This window comes from Microcaecilia unicolor, chromosome 3 (genome assembly GCF_901765095.1).
Source record: "Microcaecilia unicolor chromosome 3, aMicUni1.1, whole genome shotgun sequence".
In the NCBI taxonomy this organism is placed as follows: Eukaryota; Metazoa; Chordata; class Amphibia; order Gymnophiona; family Siphonopidae; genus Microcaecilia; species Microcaecilia unicolor.
In genome coordinates this window covers 268298236-268322866 of record NC_044033.1, presented here as the reverse complement: position 1 = coordinate 268322866, position 24631 = coordinate 268298236, and positions in this window count along the sequence as shown.

The following is a 24631-nucleotide window of genomic DNA, read 5'->3' as shown; positions in this document are numbered from 1 at the left end:
AGGGTGAGATCCGGTGCCCCCTGCTTGTTGGTGTAGTACATCGCAACCTGATTTTCAAGATAATTTGGTTGGACAGCCGATCTCTGAAAGCCATCAGAGCGTTCCAGGTCGCTCAGAGCTCCAGAAGGTTGATCTGAAGACCCAATTCCTGGAAGGACCAGGCTCCCTGAGTGCGAAGCCCATCTACAAGAGCTCCCTACCTCAGGAGGGATGCATCTGTCGTTAGCACTTTTTGCAGCTGAGGAATTTGGAATGATCATCCCATGGTCAAATTGGATCGGATTGTCCACCACTGAAGAGAATTCCGAAAGTCGGTGGACAGTTAGATTACATCCTCTAGATTTCCCGCAGCTTGCTACCACTGGAAAGCTAGGGTCCATTGAGCTGATCTCATATGCAGACGTGCCATGGGTGTTACATGAACTGTGGAGGTCATGTGCCCCAAGAGTCTCAACATCTGCCAAGCTGTGACCTGCTGAGACGCTCAAACTGTGGACTGGACACCAGGGACAGGAGGTTGTTTGCCCGCGTGTCAGGGAAATAAGCCCCATCTGTCTTTGTGTCCAGCAGTGCTCCAATGAACTCCAATTTTTGAACAGGGGTGAGATGGGACTTGGTGTAATTTATTACAAACCCTAGTAGATCCAGCACCTGAATAGTCATCTGCATGGACTCCCGAGCACCATCCTCCGAGGTGCTCTTCACTAGCCAATCGTTGAGATAAGGGAACACATGCACTCCCAGTCTGCTTAGCGACTACTGCTAGACATTTTGTGAATACTCTGGGTGCAGACACCAGTCCAAATGGCAGTACACGGTACTGAAGGTGCTGTGTGCCCTTCCGAATGTGCCCTTCTGAAATCGAAGATACTTTCTGTGAGCTGGAAGTATCGACATATGTGTGTAAGCATCTTTTAAGTCCACAGAGCATAGCCAATCATTTTCCTGAATCATGGAAAGAAGGGTGCCCTGGGAAACCATCCTGAAATTTTCTCGGACTAGAAACTTGTTCAGGGCCCTTAGGTCTAGGATGGGACGCATCCCCCGTGTTTTCTTCTGCACAAGGAAGTACCTGGAATAGAATCCCAGCCCTTCTTCCCTGGTGGGATGGGTTCGATCGCATGGGCCTTTCAGCTGGCTGGGAATGGCCACAGCCCACCCTCTTCAGTGAGGAGGCCTCCAATATGGTTTTCCCCCTAGGGGAACTAGCATTGGACCCTAGGACACCCCCTGGCTACCAAGATGAGTATCTTTCCCCCCTTCTACCTTTCTACTTGGTGGGAGTCTTATTCCTAAGGGCCATTCCACCAGATTACTGCCCTCTAGAGGAAGTCTTTGGAAGGGCAGGCTCCTCTTCCTTTAAGGCACCACTTTTTTGAGCTGGTGCTCTCAATGCCTTCTGGGACATGAAGCAGGCTTTTCCCTCACTCTTGTGACAAGCCCTGGCTACTAACTTGTCACACCACATGTATGCCCCTTTGCAGTTACATGCTACAGAACTTATGTGTCCCTTATAGAATAGTATACGGTGCACTGTATGTGTACAAGGCACATGTAGCTGCACATGCCCAGTTCTAAAATTGCCTTTTATATAACTTGCCCAGTTGACATACTCAAATCCCCCCTTAAGGCAAATTACTTTTCACTTGCATTTCCTAACAATCCTTCAGTTCTACTTTGTTCAGAGTAGCACCTTAATATCTTTCCCTTTTTTTTTTAGGGGCTACTAACTTATTCCTTTCCTTTTGTCCCTTCCCTTCCTTTCTTCCCATATGTTACAATTGTAACTTTTTCTGTTATAAGGTTTCCCTCCTATTGATATTGTCTTATGGATTTTTTTTAGTTGTCTCTTTATGTTAATTGGTTTGTTTTAAAAGTGTGATTCCCCCCTTTCCCCCCTGATATATATATATGTTTTAATTGTACACCACTTAGACCTTTTTGTATAGGCAGTATATCAGATAAAGTGAATGCGAACATTGAAATTTAGTTCAAAATAAGGCACTCATAAAAAGTTTGTAGGAGTGGCAAACTAAGGAAACTGCAGAAAACTCTCCAGATCCAAGATGTTTCTACCTGTTTTAAGAGCATGATAATGAGCAGCAGTCTTCACATAAGAATGCCCTTATGTGAATAAGGATATGCAATATGCCCTCACATAAGAATTTAACAGTTTCAGAAGCCAGACTATTAGTGTTGATCTGAATATTTCTTGGCTCATGACCTTGTCAGTGTTCACGTTCTTGCAGGCAAGGTCAAAGGCTAGTATACTGAGTTTGGCTTGCGCTCAGCTCATCTGTTTTTCTGAATCTGAGAGGTTTTAAATACAGGAATGGGTCATAGAATGATCACCAGCTCCAAAACTGTAACTGTCTGTATCAAGGCTCTGAATGAACTGAATTAGAAGACTCAAAACATTTCAGTAATGGATATCTAGAGAACACCCAAAAAAGCGTTACATAAGAAGGACAATATGAGGCAAAATACCTGGAGATTGCTTCTTCATTATGTATACAGGTTTCACAATTGAGCTCTTTCAGATTGTGAAATGCTGTTTCTCTCACTCATAATTTTTTTCTCTTAAGTAATTTGGTATTTATGAAACTGTAAGGCAAAATCAGTCACGTCTGCACAGCGCTAAGGGTCAGATTTGCCAAGACGTTTCTCCCATCTGTATCTATGGGGAACAAGTTCAAAATTCTGCTATTGCCAATGGAAATGCAGATGTGGGGACCAGTACAACCCCCAATTACACAATAAATTGCAGACAGACAGATTTTAAGCAACCAAACACATTGGCTCCTATAACCCACAACTGTTATCTGAGAAACCTTTCTGATGAGACCCATTGTTTAGCAAAGCAGTCGGCCAGGACTCCTATAGAGCTTTGCTTATCAAACTGCAACACAGACGTATGATTACAGCAACTCAAGAGTTTCTGAGCTGAATTATCAATTGGCTTTTAAAGGGGCACAACCGCCTCCACCATCACAGCTTTCTGTCAGTTCTGCTGTCTTTGATCTTCTAATCGGAATTATTTTTGACCTTCCCATATTAAGTACAGTTCTTCAATAAAGACCTTGGGAAGAATACGTTCCCTTTTGGCAAGAGAGATCGCTTAAAAAGCAGAGGTACAGTATTTGAGTTGAATTGTGCCTTACTACTCTATAGCCAGAATGCAGGAAGCCAAAGCACTCCAAAACGCAATTTCCAGCACAATTATTTATTGAGGCTTGTAAAACAATGGGGTCAGTATTTTGAATGATTTAACCAGTCAAGAGAAAATCCTGCCCACTGAAATCAAGGTGAGCAGGCCAAACCCAGATTTCCAGCAGCATTTGACTGCACAATGCCACCGAAAATCCAGTGTGACTGCTGCAGAACTCGCTGGTTAGTGCCAGGGTGGTACTGTGGCAGAGACGGGGAGGAGCCAGGAGTTATGTGGGTACATAGCTAACTAAATGTGTTGGACCGTACAAAAGGCAGTTCTAACTTTGCCTGGTTAACTATGCAGGTATAGCACTGACTATTGGCTGTACCCACATAACTTTCAGGCACTGACAAAGACCCCGATATTAAGCGCAGGTGCCTAAATAAACTACTGCTAACCGGATATGTGCCAGTGAGAGGGATATTCAGTGGCACAAAGTGGATAGTGCCATACAATATTTTCTCTGACCACCTCAGCACTATCCAGATTTTCATTTCTTTCCCTCACCCCCAGTCCCCAGTTTCCCATCTCTCTCTCTTTTCACAGCCTCTTGGTCCCATTCGTTCAGTAACTTTCCCATTTCACTCTTCCCCATAACTAGCACCTCTCCCCCTTTACTTCTATACAATGTCTCCCCCTCCCACTCACATTCTTCCTCCATATCCCCTCCCCATACCTAGCATTCCCCCTTTTTCTCTCCCTGTCCCCTCTCCGTGCCCAGCATTCTCCCTTCTCTCTCTCCCTATCTCCTCCTTGTATCCAGCATCTCCCTTCCGTCACCCAATGTTCTGTCCCATGTCCAACCTCTCCCCTCTGTCTCCCAGTGTCTCCCCCATCTCCCTACGATCTCTTGTATCTAATATCTCCTTTCCACCACTATAATCTACCATCCAGCATCTCTTGTCTCTTCCATCCTCTGCAAAGTAGTCCTGCTGCACTGTCCCTCCAGCCTTCATTCCTCTTCAGCATTTTCCCTCTAAATTCCCCACTGTTGCCACAACCACTGCAGCAGGCACTGTCTGTCCCCAGGTCTCTGATGGTGGCAGCAAAGAAAGAAACAATAAGCTTAGGACCTTTGACATTCCAGTGCATTTTGAAGGCCCTGCTGATCATAGGCAAATTGTGACTCAGATGTTTGGGGAAGCTAAAGTGGGGCAGGGCTAGGATGGGCAGGATGGGGCATGAAAGGGCAAGTTAAAATCCTTGGGGTGGGGTGCAGGGCTGCCAAAAGGGGGGCGGAGGGGGCAAAATTCCCCTGGACCCAGCCTCCAAGGGAGGTCCTGGGCTCGGGCCTGGCGCCAGCAAGCTTCTTCCTACCTGCTTCCGTGTCTTTCCTCTCCTGCGTGCCACCCAGGACCCGGATGATTACATTATTGCGATATTGCATTAATGCAATCATCCAGGTCCCGACTCCCGGCACACAGGAGCAGCAGAGGACAGAGCAAGACAGCAACGCAGCAATGACAGACAGAAAAGTGCAGGAGAAGCCGGGGGGGGGGGGGGGGGACACGTGCACGGCGGTCCAGTCCCAGCTGTCTCTTGGCGGCCCTGGTGGCATGGAGGGACATGGGGAACATTTGAAAACAGCACTTGAATCAACTGCCTTCACTGCTAGTGCCTGTTCTCCTGATGGTGCTATGTACCCTGAACACATTCCAGGGAATTATGTGCCAAAAAAATCAAAATCATGTATCAAAATAATACAACATATTAAACTGAACAATATTTGCAGTATTCTAGAAATATATGCAGGTCCTTTAACACTTGGCTCCAAGTCAGTCTTAGCTCCCCAGTCCAGCAACTTCCTATTAGCCGGTGATGTTCAGTAATACTATAACACAAATCTTGTGGTTAATGACAACCATAAAGTGATTTGCCTATCGGTTTTTTGGTAGGTTGTCAAATGGCCCCCAGGCTTCAAATCTGCTGGCCTTTAATTTACTGTTGAGTTATCAAACATGTTTAGATTGTATATTATCTGTATTAACTGTACCTAATGGTTAGAGCAGTAGGCTGAGAACCAGGAAACCACAATTTAAATCCCACTGCCATTTAGTCTCAGGTACAAATTTAGATTGTAAGCCCTCCAGGGATAAGAAAATACCTACTGTACCTAAATGTAACTCACCTGAGAAAGGTGCGAACTCAGTGGCGTTCCGACCCTAGCTGACCCCCCCCCCCCCCCCCCCCCCGGTGAAATGACACCTCTTCCCCCCCCCCCCCAGGCAAAATGACACCCCCCTGGGTGCACGCCGCTGGGGGGGGTGCCACGGTGCGCGCCTGTTGCCCTGTCTCCGAGTTCACAATTCGCATGTGTTCACTGCTCCCTCTGAGTCTGCCCCGGAACAGGAAGTAACCTGTTCCAGGGCAGACTCAGAGGGAGCAGTGAGCACATGCGAATTGCAAACTCAGACTGAGACAGGGCAACAGGCGCACGCCACGGCACCCCTCAGCGGCATGCACCCGGGGCGGACCGCCCCCACTGCCCCCCCCCCCCTTGGTATGACACTGTGTGAACTAAATCCAAATCCAAGATCCAGTACCAGGCCTACTGTGAATTAATACAAACCCCTACAAATGTCAATCAGGACCTATATAGCAATTCTGCCATGCCATAACAGTAACTTCCAGGAGTCACACAACAAAGGTCTATCTAGGTAAAGGCAGCAGCACTGTAAACACCGCAGTGAGCACTAAAACATCAGTACACTTACTGAGAAAACTAAACAAGCTGGATTAATGCAGATCAATCCTACTTAGGCGTCAAGGACTAGATTCTATATATCATGACAAAATAACTGATGCCAAAACGAAATATGCCTAGGCATAGTCTACAAAGTACGCCTAAATTTATAGAATACAGCTAAATATCCACACACCAAGCACCCATCCATATGATTAAATATAGTCATGGGTAGTTACAGCAAATAAAACTTGGTGTAAATGCCAAAGCCTAAATTAGATGCAGACCGGGTACATTCTATAACAACACGCATAGATTTTAGAAATGCCCTCAACCCGCACATTCAACGCCCATGGCCATGCCCCCCTTCAACTATGCAATTTGGAATTTACGCGCATCACATTATAAAATATGCTTAGACAGTCCTGCGTGTACATTCTAATTAATACCAATTAGTGTCAATAATTGCTTGTTAAGTGGCAATTATTGGCATTGATTGGTTTGTTTGTTAATTAATTAAGTTGCATGCACAAATCCAGAATATGACTGGATTTGCATGTGCAACTTAAGTCGTGCTATATAGAATCCAGGGACTAATACTAACGGAATACCTGGCCTTTTTCACTCACACATAATACAGATAGACCCTCATCGAGTATGGAATAAGTAACCACAAACTAAAAATAAAAATATGTAGATAAAAATGAAACTAACCCCCCCACCCAGAAGCCACACTCTGCATCCAATACAACAACAGAGAAATAGAAACAGTGATGCATGTTCCCTATACTGTGCAAACTATAAAGATAGCACGTGTAAATTTCAAAAACTGACATATTCCACTCACTATATTAACAATTAATAAATAAAAGTAAAACAAAAGAAATGAGGTGATATTTTTTTACTGCACTAATTTAAAGCATTTTTTGACTGGCTTTTAGAGGTCAAAACTTCTTTCCTTAAGTCAGGATACCACTCTGAAATGAGGAAGGAGGTTTTGGTCTCTGAATGCAAGTCAAAAAATGCATTTAGTCCAATCAAAAATATATCATCTTATTTTCCATGTTTTGTTTTATTTTTATTTATTAATCTTTAGAGTGGACTAACATAAGTACATAAGTACATAAGTAGTGCCATACTGGGAAAGACCAAAGGTCCATCTAGCCCAGCATCCTGTCACCGACAGTGGCCAATCCAGGTCAAGGGCACCTGGCACGCTCCCCAAACGTAAAAACATTCCAGACAAGTTATACCTAAAAATGCGGAATTTTTCCAAGTCCATTTAATAGCGGTCTATGGACTTGTCCTTTAGGAATCTATCTAACCCCTTTTTAAACTCCGTCAAGCTAACCGCCCGTACCACGTTCTCCGGCAACGAATTCCAGAGTCTAATTACACGTTGGGTGAAGAAAAATTTTCTCCGATTCGTTTTAAATTTACCACACTGTAGCTTCAACTCATGCCCTCTAGTCCTAGTATTTTTGGATAGCGTGAACAGTTGCTTCACATCCACCCGATCCATTCCACTCATTATTTTATACACTTCTATCATATCTCCCCTCAGCCGTCTCTTCTCCAAGCTGAAAAGCCCTAGCCTTCTCAGCCTCTCTTCGTAGGAAAGTCGTCCCATCCCCACTATCATTTTCGTCGCCCTTCGCTGTACCTTTTCCAATTCTACTATATCTTTTTTGAGATACGGAGACCAGTACTGAACACAATACTCCAGGTGCGGTCGCACCATGAAGCGATACAACGGCATTATAACATCCGCACACCTGGACTCCATACCCTTCCTAATAACACCCAACATTCTATTCGCTTTCCTAGCCGCAGCAGCACACTGAGCAGAAGGTTTCAGCGTATCATCGACGACGACACCCAGATCCCTTTCTTGATCCGTAACTCCTAACGCGGAACCTTGCAAGACGTAGCTATAATTCGGGTTCCTCTTACCCACATGCATCACTTTGCACTTGTCAACATTGAACTTCATCTGCCACTTGCACGCCCATTCTCCCAGTCTCGCAAGGTCCTCCTGTAATCGTTCACATTCCTCCTGCGACTTGACGACCCTGAATAATTTTGTGTCATCGGCGAATTTAATTACCTCACTAGTTATTCCCATCTCTAGGTCATTTATAAATACATTAAAAAGCAACGGACCCAGCACAGACCCCTGCGGGACCCCACTAACTACCCTCCTCCACTGAGAATACTGGCCACGCAATCCTACTCTCTGCTTCCTATCTTTCAACCAGTTCTTAATCCATAATAATACCCTACCTCCGATTCCATGACTCTGCAATTTCTTCAGGAGTCTTTCGTGCGGCACTTTGTCAAACGCCTTCTGAAAATCCAGATATACAATATCAACCGGCTCCCCATTGTCCACATGTTTGCTTACCCCCTCAAAAAAATGCATTAGATTGGTGAGGCAAGACTTCCCTTCACTAAATCCGTGCTGACTTTGTCTCATCAGTCCATGTTTTTGTATATGCTCTGCAATTTTATTCTTAATAATAGCCTCCACCATCTTGCCCGGCACCGACGTCAGACTCACCGTTCTATAATTTCCCGGATCTCCTCTGGAACCCTTCTTAAAAATCGGAGTAACATTGGCTACCCTCCAGTCTTCCGGTACTACACTCGATTTTAGGGACAGATTGCATATTTCTAACAGTAGCTCCGCAAGTTCATTTTTTAGTTCTATTAATACTCTGGGATGAATACCATCAGGTCCCGGTGATTTACTACTCTTCAGCTTGCTGAACTGACCCATTACATCCTCCAAGGTTACAGAGAATTTGTTTAGTTTCTCCGACTCCCCCGCTTCAAATATTCTTTCCGGCACCGGTGTCCCCCCCAAATCCTCCTCGGTGAAGACCGAAGCAAAGAATTCATTTAATTTCTCCGCTACGGCTTTGTCCTCCTTGATCGCCCCTTTAACACCATTTTCGTCCAGCGGCCCAACCGACTCTTTGGCCGGTTTCCTGCTTTTAATGTATCTAAAAAAATTTTTACTATGTATTTTTGCTTCCAACACTAATTTCTTCTCAAAGTCCTTTTTTGCCCTCCTTTTACTCAGGTGCGGTATCAGATTTAGCGCACCCTAACGATTAGCACGCGCTAAATGATAAGACACCCATTATATTCATATGAGCATTTTATCATTTACCATGTACTAATCGTCAGCTCACAGTAAATCTGTTAATGTGCCTTAGTAAAAGGACCCCATGGCTACCACATTACCTTATTCTAAATGAAAAATAAAATTATTTTTCCACTTTTGTTGTCTGGCCATTTAATTTTTCTAATCTGTAGGTTCCAGTCTCTGGTTACTGCTTTCCTGTCTTCTCTTAGGGTCCCTTTTACCAAGCGGCAGTAAAATGGGTCCTGCAGTAGCATCAGCACAGTGAGGCCCCCCTTTTTACCACCGCCTGGAAAAAGAAAATTCCGGGTGGGGGACAGAAATGGCCATGCGGTAAGTGAACCACTTGCTGCATGGTCATTTCCCGAGGAGCCCTTACCGCTGCCTATTTAGGAGGCGGTAAGGGCTCCTGTGCTACCCCAGCAGTAACTGGGCAGCCTATGGCATTGCCCAATTACCACCAGGTAAGCCCCTGGTGCAAAAATGTTTTAAAAGATCTGACGTGCTGGAAATGGCACATGGTAGTGCTGGATTGGCACACAGCAAAGCAGAGGTATGGGCACCGTCGCTTTGTAAAAGGGGCCTTTAACTCTCTTTCCAGGGTTTTCTGTCCATTTGTCATTTTTTTCTGTCTCCCCCTGTCTCTTTCACTGCATCTGACACTGATCGTTTCCTTTAAGCTTTCATCTATTTTTCTGCCACTCTATCCATTCACATTTCATTCATTCTATCTAGTCTTCAATCTCTCTTTTTTTCACTGTGTCTACCTACAGCTTTCCATATCTTTCCCTCAGCCAGACCCATCCCATTCCTCTTATTCCCGTCTTTTGTTAACTATTCTCTCTCTCCCCCTGCCATCTAGCATCCCCTTTCTGTCTCTCTATCTCTCTCCATCTCTGTCTCTTCCCTGCCATTTTTTCTTCCCCCCCCCCCCCCTCCACTACCATCTCCCTTGCCATCCAGCATCTTCTATGAACATCTGTTGTCCGGAATTCCATGTTTTGATCATACCTCTCTAGTTTTAATCAAGCTATATAAGCTTCCTATTTTTGACACACCTAGTTTAAAATTTTGACCCATGTTCATAGGGCATTGAACAGTGATATTCTGCCACCTATTGCTACCTCATTGTGGGGCCCTTTTACTAAGCCACATAGGCGCCTATGAGCGCCCAACGTGCATCAATTTGTAGTTACTGCCTGGCTACCGCGTGGCCCATACAGTAATTTCATTTTTTACGCGGCAAAAATCTGGTGGTAACTCCAACTTGACTCGCATAGGCTAATACCGCATGGTTAACGTGAGAGACCTTACCACTATGTCAATGGCTGGCGGTAAGGTCTCAGACCCAAAATGGATACGCGCCAATTTTTATTTTGCTGCACGTCCATTTTTTTGGCAAAAATTTTAAAAAGGCATTTTTTACAGGCTTGCTGAAAAATGGATCTCTATGTGCCCAAAACCTGCGCCTACACTACCGCAGGCCATTTTTCAGCGCTCCATAGTAAAAGGACCCCTGTGTATTTATTGCCCTTCCAAATCTCTTTTGGGGCCCTTTTACTAAGTCTTAGTGTGCCCTGATAGTAGTTTGCACTAAATGTCACGTGGCCTCTAGGTATAAAATAGGACATGCAGCATATAGCATGCGCTAATGTCTGTTAGCACACAATGGGCACGCTAACGATAGAGACACCCATTATATTACTATGCGTGTCTCTATCGTTAGCGTGCGTTAAAAAGTTTGCGCACCTACAGCACGGCTTAGTAAACAGGGCCAATTAAGTTTTAATTAAAGGGTTCCTTTGCTCAGTAAGTAAGAATTTTTGGAAGTGCTCTCATTTAAACATATTCAGCTGGGTGAATATCGCTCCTTGACTTTTTACACTGCCGGTCCTATTTTGTAGAATTTGTTGCCAGATGACTTACTGTTAACCTCCAATCATGCCTTTTTTAGAAGCTGTTAAAAAATATTTATTCAAGAAGGTTTATCGTGGTATATTGTCTAGCGAATAATATAGATGACCCGAGGACTAGATTCAGTATTAAGAGAATTTATTCTGTTTACAGTTTGTATTTATGGATTATGGATTTTGAGGTGTAGGGCAGGGGGATACCTACAAAAATAGGAGTATATGGGCAGCGTCTGCTGTGAGTGAGAAGTCTGAGGTGGTTGGGAGGCGGGGATAGTGCTGGACAGACTTGTACGGTCTGTGCCAGAGCCGGTGGTTGGGAGGCAGGGCTGGTGGTTGGGAGGTGAGGATAGTGCTGGGCAGACTTATATGGTCTGTGCCAGAGCCGGTGGTTGGGAGGCAGGGCTGGTGGTTGGGAGGTGAGGATAGTGCTGGGCAGACTTATACGGTCTGTGCCAGAGCCGGTGGTGGGAGGCGGGGATAGTGCTGGGCAGACTTATACGGTCTGTGCCCTGAAGAGCACAGGTACAAATCAAAGTAGGGTATACACAAAAAGCAGCAAATATGACTTATCTTGTTGGGCAGACTGGATGGACCGTGCAGGTCTTTTTCTGCCGTCATCTACTATGTTACTATGTTTTGTTTATATGTTGTGATAAACACAGTGCCTGCCCTTACATGAGGAGGCCGCCAGAGAGCGCTCTCCCATGGAAATCCTAAAAATGCCCATTCTGGCCACTAGAGGGAGCCCAAGGGTATAGTCCATGGTAGTGACCAGAAGGAACAGCAAGGGGGTGCTCGTGGCATAGGACCTGTACTTCCCTGGGGAGGCCACCAGGGGGACTCTCTGAGTGGAAGCTGGAAAGGTGGAGAGAGTTCTGGGTGCAGACCTTTCTGGAAGCAGGGGGAGAGGCCTAAAGAGAGGTGGGATGGATTATTGGGCACCCTATAAAAGCCTCCTCTAAGCCTAGGGAGGAGAGAGAAGATGGGGGAACCTGCAACACCCAGAGCCTGAGGATTACTCGCAGGAAGACTGAGGAAAGAGGCCTGCTGAAGTAGAGCTCAAGAGAAAGGTTAGCAGAAGGTTCCCTCCAAACCCAATGAGATACTTACCTGGTGGGGACCAGGCACTGGGTACTAGGGGTATGAACAATTGCTACTGAAGTGTTTAAAAGAACAAACAGCCGTGGGGTGGAGGATAGGACCGTAAGGTTAATGTGAATAAAGAAGGTCCTATCCAGGGGAGGAGGCTGTTACATCCTGAGACCCAGATGTCCCCAGTAAATGGTCTCAGGGGTGAATCGCAGTAACAGATTAATAGTGGGCAAGTCAGGTTCCCACAAGACTGTAACCTAGCTAATAAACTGAATTTACATGCAACCAGCTAATTTGCATATTTTTGCAAGCAGAGGAAGCTGTGCTATCTTCCAGAGAAGGGTGACCTGGGGGCCCCACCAGAAGAACTGGTAAGGTGGGTCAGGTACCAGGTGATACAGCAGGGAAACCGGGCCAGGACTGCAGGTTAAGGAAGAGGTCACCCTGAGGGAAAGGGGAGGACCAAACCTAGAGGCCTGAGTCAATGCAGTCACAGAGAAGTCTGGTTTCAAGGTGGTTCCCTGAGGCAAAAGGCTGGTGAGGCCCGGGCAGGAGCCCCTAGAGGGCCATTGCACACCAGAGAGTGCCCCTGTGGGGGTTACAAAGGGCACTATCCCAGATGGGACCTGGTTGTTGAATAACCCCCTGAAGACCAGGACACCAGAGAATCCCTGCTACCCTTGACAGTTGAATAACAGTGACTGAAAGTTGAAACCAAGGGAAGAGCAGAGGGTTGGTGGGACCCAGGCAATAATTGTATCCCCAGGGAAGGGTGCAGAAAGGCCCACTGACTACAGGCGGGTTCTGGGGGACTAGAGAACTCAAAGTGAAGCTGAGTGGAAAAGGCGTCAGTCTCCAGAGGAGGTCTCCTGAGTGGGGATAGTGGGAGCGGTCGAGTTCCAGAGGCAAGTCAGCAGAGTGCCACGAGGTCTCCTGTGTCATGCTCACAAGCTCTTGTGTGGGTGAAGACAGACAGCACGGAGAGGTGCAGGTCGAGAGCAGACAGCACGGAGAGGTGCTTGCTGACAAGTTCTTACAATGTATAAGTTAATTTGTTGCTTTGTTTTAATTTAAGTATGCTTTATTGTCAGCTGCTAAGTATTGTAGATAGTGCAGGCTACAACTTTTTAAAATCAATATGGGGTGCCTGGGCTGCTATTCCCACCCCCTCACACGTGGAAAGAATATGCTCCGAGGGTCTCATCAGAGGGGGTGGGACCAGCAGGGCTAAAAATGCACTAGACTCTCAAAGGCCCCGACCTTATCATTTCTTCCTTCTCTGCTGCAGCTGTGGGGAGAAGCAGAGGCACCAGCAGAAGTAGGTTAGGAAGAAGCAGTAAAGGAGATGCTGCTGGTGCTAGGGGAGCAGAAGTGAAGCAGCTGCTGCAAGAGCATTCTGAGGACACTTTAGCCACTCTCACAAATCTGACACTTGAGGCTATCACCTGACCCGGCCTAATGATAGAGCTGCCCCATTTACATGGATGGAGTCTACGTGGAACATATGTGGGACGTACATATATGCAGGTAATTTAAGGAACACTGTAAGTTATGTTCATACCTCCCCAATCAAGGCTCGAGCATTCACACCGTCTCTATGGTTGGCATAAGTGCTTGCACCAAACCATATACAGGCATATATACCCGGTTATATAGTATTCTATAAAGGACAATAGATGCCTGCTTTCCATTATAGATTAGGCCCCACGTAGGTGCCCTTTAGGTACCTAAATCCAGATGCTCCTTTGTAGACTTGCCCTCTAAAGAACTATGGATAATTCTTATGTTGGTCCGATAAAAGGCACGGCAGCCTGCTAAGAGTCTGCGTTCCGTAACTGTCAACTGAGACACTGCAGCAGTTCAGAGTGTTCCTCCGCAAAACAGTCCATAGTACCTAAGAATAGCTTATTTTACCTTTCTACCAAATCCATCCATTCCTTGACTACTCAATACCATATCTAACAGCCATGCATTTGTACAGATTCCCAAGGTAAGGGAAGCAACTGTGGGGAGGGAGAGGAAGAGGGAAGAGAGAGCACAACACACATAAAATATAATTGCTATGTCATTTGTTGTTTAAAGCATCTCCTTCATTACTCAAAATATCATGGAAAGATAATGTCAGGCTTAATGTCAAATTTACGGACCACAAACTTTGACACAGTGGCTTTGTTCGGGTTCAGTGGTCAGCAGCTTTCCTCTCTTCTTTGCATGGCCTATTTTGGTAATGCTGTTCCTGAGGAATTCAAAAATTAATTCAATGCCATTGATGATAGTAAATGAGTGAGTATGATAACCAGACATTTTCATGCAAAATGTTTGACTATAAAACACTGTCACTGGCCTCTTTAACAAAACTACATACCAAGTAGAGGTCAGTGGAGGGGGGACACATTTTATTAATTCTGAAACCATCTGTTATCTTTTTTTTTCAGGATACCTCTTAGAACACTTGTATATTATCCAATTTAATTCAGAAAAGGGGGACGGCTCAATGGCATGGTCCCCCAGATTGAGTGTTCTTCTCCCTGGGCCATCCAGAGTCAGGGATGCTTTCACAGCGGTTCTGGTGGCTGGACTTATAGCTCATGGTACCAGATTCCAGAAAGAGCCCTCCAAACTCCAGGGATAAAGAAAAAACAGCCAGACTAGCAACAGTAGAGGGTGGCTCTATTGAAAAAGGGGGAAAATCCCAGGGCAGTCATGAATAAAGACTCAGGGCACCAAGATCCCAGCTCTGATTAAGCTGGATGAAAAGGATAAAGGAAATTATTATCAGGTCAAATAAATATAATTTCAGAAAAGGAAGGGGGTTCATCATAAACTGCAATATATTTGTGTACAATCCTCCTCCCCTCCCACACCCAGGCATCAGATTTCCAAAATCTATCCTAACACAGGACCAGAAAGAGCTTATTAAATTTCAACTGCAACTGAAATATTAGCTCCAGCATATCACCTAATGTAAGAGCTCAATGAATGCTACATGTAAACCCCTGGCCACACAACCATGCAAAACACAAGAACTGTCATGCAAGGTTCTCCCTGAGCAGACAGAATATGGGCCCAATTGCATAGCTAGGATTGAATGGGTCCTGGGTGAAAATTTTAGGATGGTCTCCATAACACCATAGTTCCCATGTGTTCCCTTCAAATCTCCAGAGTTCCAGTCAAAGAGTGAGGGGGGTTAGGAGGGTTCTATGGAAATTGAGGGGTATCTCAATCCAACCCATGTAACTTTGTAAGTCTATGTGCTTTGAAGATGAGCCTCTGTGTGTGAGTGGCTATTGGGGGTATGAATGTGTGCAGATCCAAGGTTTTGATATTAGGAAGGGGGATACCTGAGGGGTGTGTAGAAGGACACTTACAAAAATAGGGGTACATGAGGAGTGTCTGATGTGGTTGAGATGTCTGAGGTGAGTGGGAGTAAGGTTGTGTATGTCAGGGGCACAGTACAGTGTTATGTCTGGGAGTGTGTGTCCATGAGGAGTATTAGTTGTAGGTGGGGTGCGTGGAGCAGTGGTGGTGTGTGAGGCAGAGGGCATGTGTATATACATAAGAGAGCAAGCTGAGGGGTGTCAGGTGCACAGGGAGAGTGTGGGGGGGGGGCCTTGTTCTGAGAAGGGCTTCTAGAACAGTTGCACAGTGGAGGGAGTCAGAGGTGCAGTGAAGGGTGGGGACTCTGCAGTGGGTCTGCAGTGTATGAATACTGTGGTGGGATGGATGTGTTCTAATGGACTTGTTTTAAATTTGAACAAACCTGAATTCATGTTTCTCGGGAAGGATGAGCATTTGTTGCAATGTAAATCTGTGAGGCTTGGTGCGTTTGAGTTGATGGTGAAAGATAAGATGTGTGTATTGGGTGTAATTTTGGATTCCCAATTGTCTATGCAAGATCAGATGTTGTCTGTTGCTTGTTCTGCATTTTTTTCTAATTCATTTATTGACAAGGTTGAAGCCGATGTTGTTACAAGAAATATTTAAAAACAGGGGGAATTGCTCGGAGCATGTGCTGTATTTTTATATTTTAAGAACATGCGCGGTATTTATAAGTTTTAAGATATATATTTTTAATTAATTCTCCACCAATTACCTATTAAAGTAGTAAGATTCACAATTGCAAGAATAAGAGGAATTAAATGCTATATTTATTGGATTACATTAACCTTCATTGCCAGGTTTAAGAACACGTGCAAAGAACAGGAAAAGACCATATATTTAGCTTCAAAAGGGGTTTATTTATAATACGGTTAATGTAATCAATGTTACAAACAAGAGGTAGTCTTAAGAATCTTAGAACAGAAGAATTTGTGCTTTAACACAAGGTAACAGGTCTAAATCAAAGTTAACTTACAAGTCCTATTGTTACAAAGCATGCTGTGGTCCAGCTGAGTGAAGGGCCATGTGGCAGAGGCAGATCCTCACAGCAGTCAGTGATGGAAGAGAAGTGCAGCAGAAGAGAAAAGAGTCTGTCTTTCAGGGAAGCAGCTCCTCTTTTTATGCTGTTAGTTTGCAGGGAAAAATGATTGCATTTCCTGTGGGCATTTGCTTCCCGGTTGCATTGATTAGTGGGTAATTTGCAAAGCATTGTGGTCTAGATGCACTGTCTCCTGGGTAAATTGCAAAGGATCATAGTCTTACACTGAGTCTTGGGAAATGTAGTTGTAACATAATCACATGTTATAAGTCTTTATTCTGCAGATGTGCTGGCGTCTGTTGTCTGAGGTAGCCAGCAAATGGTTTAGCAAGCAAATGGCCTCTTGTTTATGATTTCCTCTGAGTCCTATTGTCTTCAATAGCTGGATTCACACCTCTCCAGCCTTTCTGTCTTTTGGTGTTTTTGATCTCTTGTTCTTCGGAAATGTCTTAATGAGCCTTCAAGTACCCACCCAGCCAAGCTTTGGTTATCAGTCCTTCAGGTGGGAGGGGGAGAGGAAGTTTAAAACCTTTTGAAGCAGTCCCTGTATTTGTTTTTGAATAGCCTTTTGTTCCAGAGGGAAGAAGGGGGGAGATGAAAGCCAGGCTAGTTGATCTGCTTCTGTCTCAATAAGTCTTTAAAGCTGTATATCATATATACATACATACATATGATCCAACAAATCAATAATCCTGCTACACATTTAATTCTGACAATTAAACTCATATCATTACAATGTCACAACAAGATCTGAAGTCTGTGGTACAAAGTATGGTGATTTCTCTGATTGATTTCTGCAATGCTCTGTACTTGGGTATTACAAAATCTAGGATACAGGCATTGCAGACTATCCAAAATGCAGTGGCATGGTTACTGGGTGGAACATCTCGTTTTATGCATGTTTCATCTGCGCCTGTACTCTGCTTACTGCATTGGTTGTCTATTCAATTTAGAGTGTTATACAAGATTGTTTGTTTGATTCATCAAGTGTTGCATTCTGATCAAGCTCCATGATATTTTAAAGAGGTTATTTCTGTGTATCGACCCTCCAGATCTTTGCGATCAGAGAATGTGATGTTATTAGCTACTGGGAATTTACACTCTTTACATTATGCTTGTACTCAGAACTCATCTTTCTCTATTGCAGGTCCACAGGTATGGGACGCATTACCTGGGATTTTAAGAATGTGTGGTAGTATAGCACAGTTTTGCAAGCTTTTAAAGACACATCTATAAGTGAAAGCCTGGGGTTGAGATTGCTGCTTTGTTAAATGTATAAAAAGTTTTTGTTTGTGACATTATTGTGTGTGTTTTATTGTGATCTTCTAAGTTGAAGGTGGATTAGAAGTTTTTAAATAAATAAATATCTGGAGTGCAGTGGAAAGTGGGGAGTTTAAGGAGAGTCTGCAAGCGGAAGTAGGAAATGCAGTACAGGGTTTAGAGAACACTTCTCTCCCCACCCCTTCCTTCTCCTGTTTTTCTTGGTTTTGTTGCAGAAGTTGTATAAAGGACTATTTGTTTTCTCAGAGTTTGTACCACAAGCCGCTTGAATAAAGAAATTATAAATGTAATGTTTTTTTATTTCAACACTTTTTATTCGTTTGCACTACAATCAAAAACATAAACAGCAGACCAAGCATCAAAATGCTTCGTTAATACCCCACTATAAACCATCTCCATATCGCCATAATCCAATGCAGAAATAACACATCAAACAGAAATCAAACCAAACAATTAATACACTCGTTCCCCCATCTCTACTAATGCCACTCCTCCCCTCAAAATCGATCACTGTAGTCAGGCCACATAAAGAATTTTCAAAGGAGGTGAGCACATTGTATTTATCTTCAGCAGTGTTGCTTTGCTGCCTCCCGAACCATTCTTCAGCAGTCCCATGCAGCCAGACAGTAGGTAAAGCACTTAAGTGTTTTATCTTGAGTTGCTACGGAGCCAAGTCTCACCATATGAGTGTCAAGATCTCTTGGTTTTGGTTGTGAGACTTCAGCCAGCAGCAACAGGAAATCAAGTGCTTAAGCAATTTGCTTACTGTCTGGCCAAATGAGAGGGCTGAAAAACAGATCAGGAGGCTGCACGGCAAAACTGATGAACATAAGCATAGAGAGTCCATGCTCACCTCCTCCCAACACTATTACCTCAGTCAAATCTTTTTTTCTTTTTTTTGAAATTTGGAAGTAGGGGTGATTCGGCAGCCGACAGCCTACCAGCAGGCAGTTCCCAACTTTTTGCTTTGCTCACACAATGGTAGCTGTGCCCCTGGTTGGTTCAGACTGTTCTGATTCATTCCAATAGTACTTGGGACATGGAAGTTGTGGTTCCACACCCAGATTTTTTACTTGGTCAAAATATAGGCAACAATCAACTAAGGCACATTATATTGCTTATAACTTCAACAAGTCTGTAGGAAGAAAACTCCTTTGCATAACAAGAAATGAAGTTTGGTAGGAGGTTAAGGATCCTACTGAGTGCTGTTATTAACCCCTGTTGATACCATCTGGTTCACAGCTGTTTCCGGAGTATTGGTACTCGCAGCCTTAGATGTCTCATCTGATGAAAACTGCTCCTTCCTAAGTGCCTGATACAACTACTCCTCTCTCACTGCTCAGAAAGGCATGCTAAAATTGATTTCCATAGTCTATTACAGCTCTCTCCTAACATCTCACTTCTGGGTTTTTTTTGTTTTTTTTTAAATACATAGCCCTGTTATCTACTGGCATTTTATTCTCAACGCACCATGAATTATTTTGTGAAAATACAAACTCAATATTGTGGGTTAGCCCCTCCTGCTTCATGAACGTACTCCTTGACACACCCAAAGGCTTCCTCTTGGAAACTCTAAATCAAATCTCACAGAGCCCCAGAACATTCTGTTCTCATACAGTTATTATTCTTCAGCCTCACAGGTAGTGCCCACTGAATTGTATCTACAGTGCCTTATCCCGCCTACTTTTCCTCTTATCATATGTACCCTTTACGGATCTATGACCATTTGATAAGGAACATTTGGGTCCCTTATTTTACTTTGTTCATCATGCCACAGCCATATGGCCTTGGGTAAATCATTTCACCTTCCGTTGTCTTATGTACAATTTAGATTGGAAGTCCTCCTGAGTAGGAACTTTCCAATTGTATACAACTATGCAACTCTCATTGACCTCAGATTTGGAAAGGTAATTAAATCTAAAATCCAAATCCAAATTGAAATTGGAGTCTATTAGACAAGCTGAAACTAGAGAGAGCTACTGCCACAAAGGCATTATGGGACCTTGCCTACTCTTTTCCTCTCTGTTTCTGGCACTCCACTCCTGATTCTTAACTGCTGTCAAGCCTCTTGGACACTGCACCCACTTCTCGATTCTTGCAGATGCTCTGGACTCCTGGTCTAGATCGGCTACTGGAAACCTTGCCAGCTTAAGCTCAGGTCTGCTGCATTCAGTGAGTGATCAGTCTGTTGTACTCAGGGGTACCTAGTGATTAGGTATTATGATTCTCTTTGAAAGAGATTTTCCAACTGATTCAATAACTTAGCAATGGAAGCCATGAAGAACTCTAAGCCTTTGGTATGTAAATATCATGGCAGATAGCAAGTTACCTAGAGTATGACAAAGTTTGCTGAGCAAAGTGCATGATACTTTTAATGACTCAAATAGCATCAGTATCCCATCCCCAGAGCAAAGGGCAACAATAGAAGGAAGAAACCTCAAAAAGCAAGACAGTATGAACAGTTTTCCTGGCCTGTCTCAGGTTATCTGCTGTAACCTCCTTTCACCCCAAACTCACGTAGTCAAACTTGAAAGACACATCAAGCAACACTGTAGTAAAAAAAACACATCTTAATGATCATAGGCACACTCTACAGCAACACACAGAGGATTAAAATTAAGTTTAAACACTTGATTAGCTGTCTTTTTTTCAGATTTCTCAAGTTAAGTTCCTCACTTTTAAACAGATTAGATTTTTTTGCAAGAGATTAGATATTTCACAAAATATATACCAAAATTTTCCCAAATAATTTTGTTTTCAAAAAGAATAAATCTTCACTGATATTATAAAAAATCATTTTGATTTTCAATATTGGAAAAAGCCTTTTTTCAACTGTCAACATTCATGAAGCTGTATAATGATGCAGCCTTGAAGTTTCCATGACAACCAGCTCCATTGCCTAGGTAACAGTGATCTTATGATGTCACCAATGAACTTACGTAACTTCAGAAACATGTTGTGTTTTCTTCAAATATATATGTGTATCACACCATACAAGCAGCTATCAGACAAAGTAAGCTACAAGACTGTGAACTCATCCACAAAAAAATAAATTCTTCAAAACCAAAACAGAGTTTATTTCAAGGTCTAGGCTAGGCTAGGCACTGGTGTATGGGGCCTGTGCCCTGACTGTCTTTGATGGCAGATGCCTTCCTTCCATGAGTTTAAAACCATGCCAGATTCTCACATTATTCTTATTAGACTGTGACAACCAAATGGGAGTCTGGGCACCACAAGGCTCAAACTCACCAACAGCTATGTAGCACCATAAAGCATCAATTATTCTGGAAGTAGCCCCTCCAGCAACAGCCAGCAAATACCAGAGCATGATGAAGGTGAGGATAGGGATGGTTGACTGACTGACTGAGGATGGCAGAGTGGTTGGGCAGCTGGGGGAAGGCTGGCTGGTTAATCAGATGAGATAGGAAAGTCCTGACTGACTAGGTGGGGTGTGGTCAGAGGTGGTCGCTCACAGTGGGGACATGACTCGAGGACTGGGCAATGGCAGATGGTGTGGGGGAATAGACATTAACTGAGTAGAGCTACAGCTGTCCAGGGGTGGGATGGGTTAGGTGGTTGGCTTGATGGATGATGTCTGGTTGCTTGGTGGATGGTGGGTGAATCAAGGGCTCCCGTTCCATCCAAGCAGTCCTTTGTCAGATGGAACTTTGCGGCTCTGCTGATAATTGTACCAAAGATAGAGTTGCTTGGATGGAGTTGGTGCCCTTTTATAGCAGCAGGAACAGAGTCAAGACCCTTGCTCTGCACCTTTTTTGGAAGGAGAACTGCCTCTCTAGGGTGCCAGTTCACATCAACTAGGGCCAGTTTAACCATGCTCACTTTGCAGTTTTGCAGGCAGTATAAAAATTGGCACCTAAATGTCTATGGAAAAAATATTTACTGAAGAAAGCCCAAAGTGTTACAATGCACTATATCTACATGTAAGTTGGAGTCCTACATAGTCCCTTGTCCTAACTACAGACCTATGTGTCTTCAAAGGCACTTACAAATGATGTTGGAGAGTTAGTATATTAGTGTTGCTTAGCCCCAAAAGGTGTCTTGTGGGGAAGTTGTTTCAATACAATAGAGAAGTTTAGAAGGTGCTCCAGGGAACGTGGTTAAGGCTCAAGGGTAGTGTCTCTAGCCCCTGAAAGGACAGGGAGGAAGCTTGAGGTCCATGAGGATCCTGTGTGGGGAAGAACCAGAAATGATCCTAGTGAGCAGATAATAAGCATCAAACTCCTTGTCTACTTTGGAAATTACTTATTTTATTTTTCAAGGTAGATATTCCATCTGGAGTAGAAGAAGGCTCAAAAGATGGGAATTTACTGTGAGAGTTTAAGTAATAGAAAGTGGTTTGAAAAGCTCAGTTTTGAAAGTAATGAGGATTCCTTGAGAAGGAGCCCTCATAAACTTAATAGGAGTACTCAAGTTACAGCCAGGAGACGAGTTGGATTCCTACTTGAAGGAATGACTCAGGAATGATGCAATGGAACCAATAAGGAGAAAGTTCCAGTAGAGGGGTTCTCCTATGAGTATTTAGCGAGAGGTGTAGCAAACAATAAAACCCCTTGGTGCTGTTTTTGACTATCTGGAAGTGTGTTTTAGTATCTTTTTTTCTGGCTGATATTCAGCAGGTGGGGGGTCACCATTTTTATAAATGCTGACCATGGCTAGCTAAATTAGCCCTGTATACTCAGTGCTGGGCCATTTCTGGGCCCCAGAACTGAATATCCAGGACTAATTTGAGCAATGTTGGCCACCAGATGATATTCAGCCAGGGCCCACATAAGGCAGTTATGCGGGTCACGACTGAATATTGGCCAGGACCCACATAACCCTTTTCTTCTTTTTAAAGGCCACTGATCCCCCTCCTTCCCTACATGCAGATACCTAGCTGAATGTCTATACAAGCCGCCTTGGCACTAGGGACATGCATTCGTTTGAAACATTTCCCATGTTTTGAGTTGGGGTTTTTTGCCTGAAACGATAGGTGAGCACTGGCAGTAAATTTGAGAAATTGAAATAATACCCAACATACTCCACTCAGGAGTGAGATTCAATACTGCCATGGTGGTGCTTACTTTACAAGTGCTATTCACATTTTAGACAGGCATAAACTGGCATTTAGACGTTTACGTTGTACAAAAGTCTAAAGCCTGATTTTACAAAGCCAGGATATACACGTCTTAAACTGAAAGATAGTACGGGTATTTGGTCTGGGCTTGTTTTGGGTGGGACCAGGGAGGACAAAAAAAAAATAAACATGGGAAGGGGATTGCATGTTTACATTCCAACAGGATTTACTCCTGGTACCCAGGCCATCTAGGTTTCAGAAGCGTTCATAGTGAGCAGCACTCCACTGGACGGATTGGGAGGGGTGCCCCCTTAATCTCCCAGTGGTTGAAGAATATGATATCGAAGGATATTGAACTCTGTGACAGCTTAAGAAAAATGGTTTATTCAACTTGATATACCACGCTTCCTAACCAATGTAGCAGCACGGTGTACATAAAACAATAATTTTACGTTAAAAAAAATTAAAAACAGGACAGAAAAAAGGCGAGAGGAGAATTATGGAATCACACAGTATGTCTGTTTAATACCCTGCACATGTCTTTTCTTTGCCACAGTGCTCCTCTATTAATTATTCCCACACCTTCCAAAGCAGAATAGTCATTTCCTTTCTTAAGTTTCTCCCCCCAGAGCTGATACACCTTACCTATAACTATTTGATGCAATATGCACAGCCATTGGTACCACCTCATAAGGCAGTATCTCTGATCACTACTGCTGCCCTCCTAATTTGATGTCACCTCCTCTACTGCTTATAAGAACACTGACACCAAGTTGCCTGCTCCTCAGAAGTTTGGGTCACCTCCTATCTATTTCTAGTGTTTGGCTTTCTTTGGGTGTCTGCTGTGATTTTTCTGACATCCATTGTCTGCCTGATTATGGCCCCCAACATGACCTGTGATGTCTTCTGGAGTCACAGGCCACCTTTACTTCCATTAAGCCCACCCATCTCCCCTGCTACCTTCTACCTATTCCTGGGTAAATCTTGTGGGGCATCCTATGCCACAGCTTCATTGTACACTGGGCTTTTAAACCTGTATTCCTAGTCTCTATTTGTTTCTGACCTTATTTCATTGTAGCGCATTTGACTTTTGTTGCTTAACTAAGATGTGGATCAAGGCATGTGGAGGAGTAGCCTAATCTGGGTTCGATTCTCACTGCAGCTTCTTGTGACCTTGGGCAAGTCACTTAACCCTCCATTGCCCTAGGTACAAAAACTTAGATTGTGACAGTGGCATAGCCAGGCCTGACATTTTGGGTGGGCCCAGAGCAAATATGAGTGGGCACTATTAAAATTTATTGTTTGTGAATTTCTAGGTGGGGATGGGCTTTCCATTGCCTAAGGCATAAGGGATATATATTTAATGATTAAATATACTTTTTTCCCTTTTTTCCCCCTAGGCAGTAAAGAGTCCACCCCCCCCCCCCCCCCCCCACCCAAAAACCCACCACCAGAGCCATCATTTTGATTACAAGAGTAATCAAAATGCTGGCTGGTGCCTGGTGGTGTGCTTCTGGGAGTGAGTGGGCTCTTCACTGCCTAGGGCAAAAAAGAGGGTATATGTAACCATTAAATATACCTTTTTTGCCCTGTAGGCAGTGAAGTGCTTACCCCACCCAGAAGCCCACCACCACCAGCCAGAATTTTGAGTACAATTACATGACACGTTAAAAACATTTTTTTTTAAATGTTACCTGCGTTGTGTGGGCCACGGGGAGTGCTACTGCTGCTGTGATGATGATGATGATCGAAAGAGTCCCTCGAGCGAGCGCTGAAGTCAAACAGGAGTGATTGTGGAGGGTAGTGCCT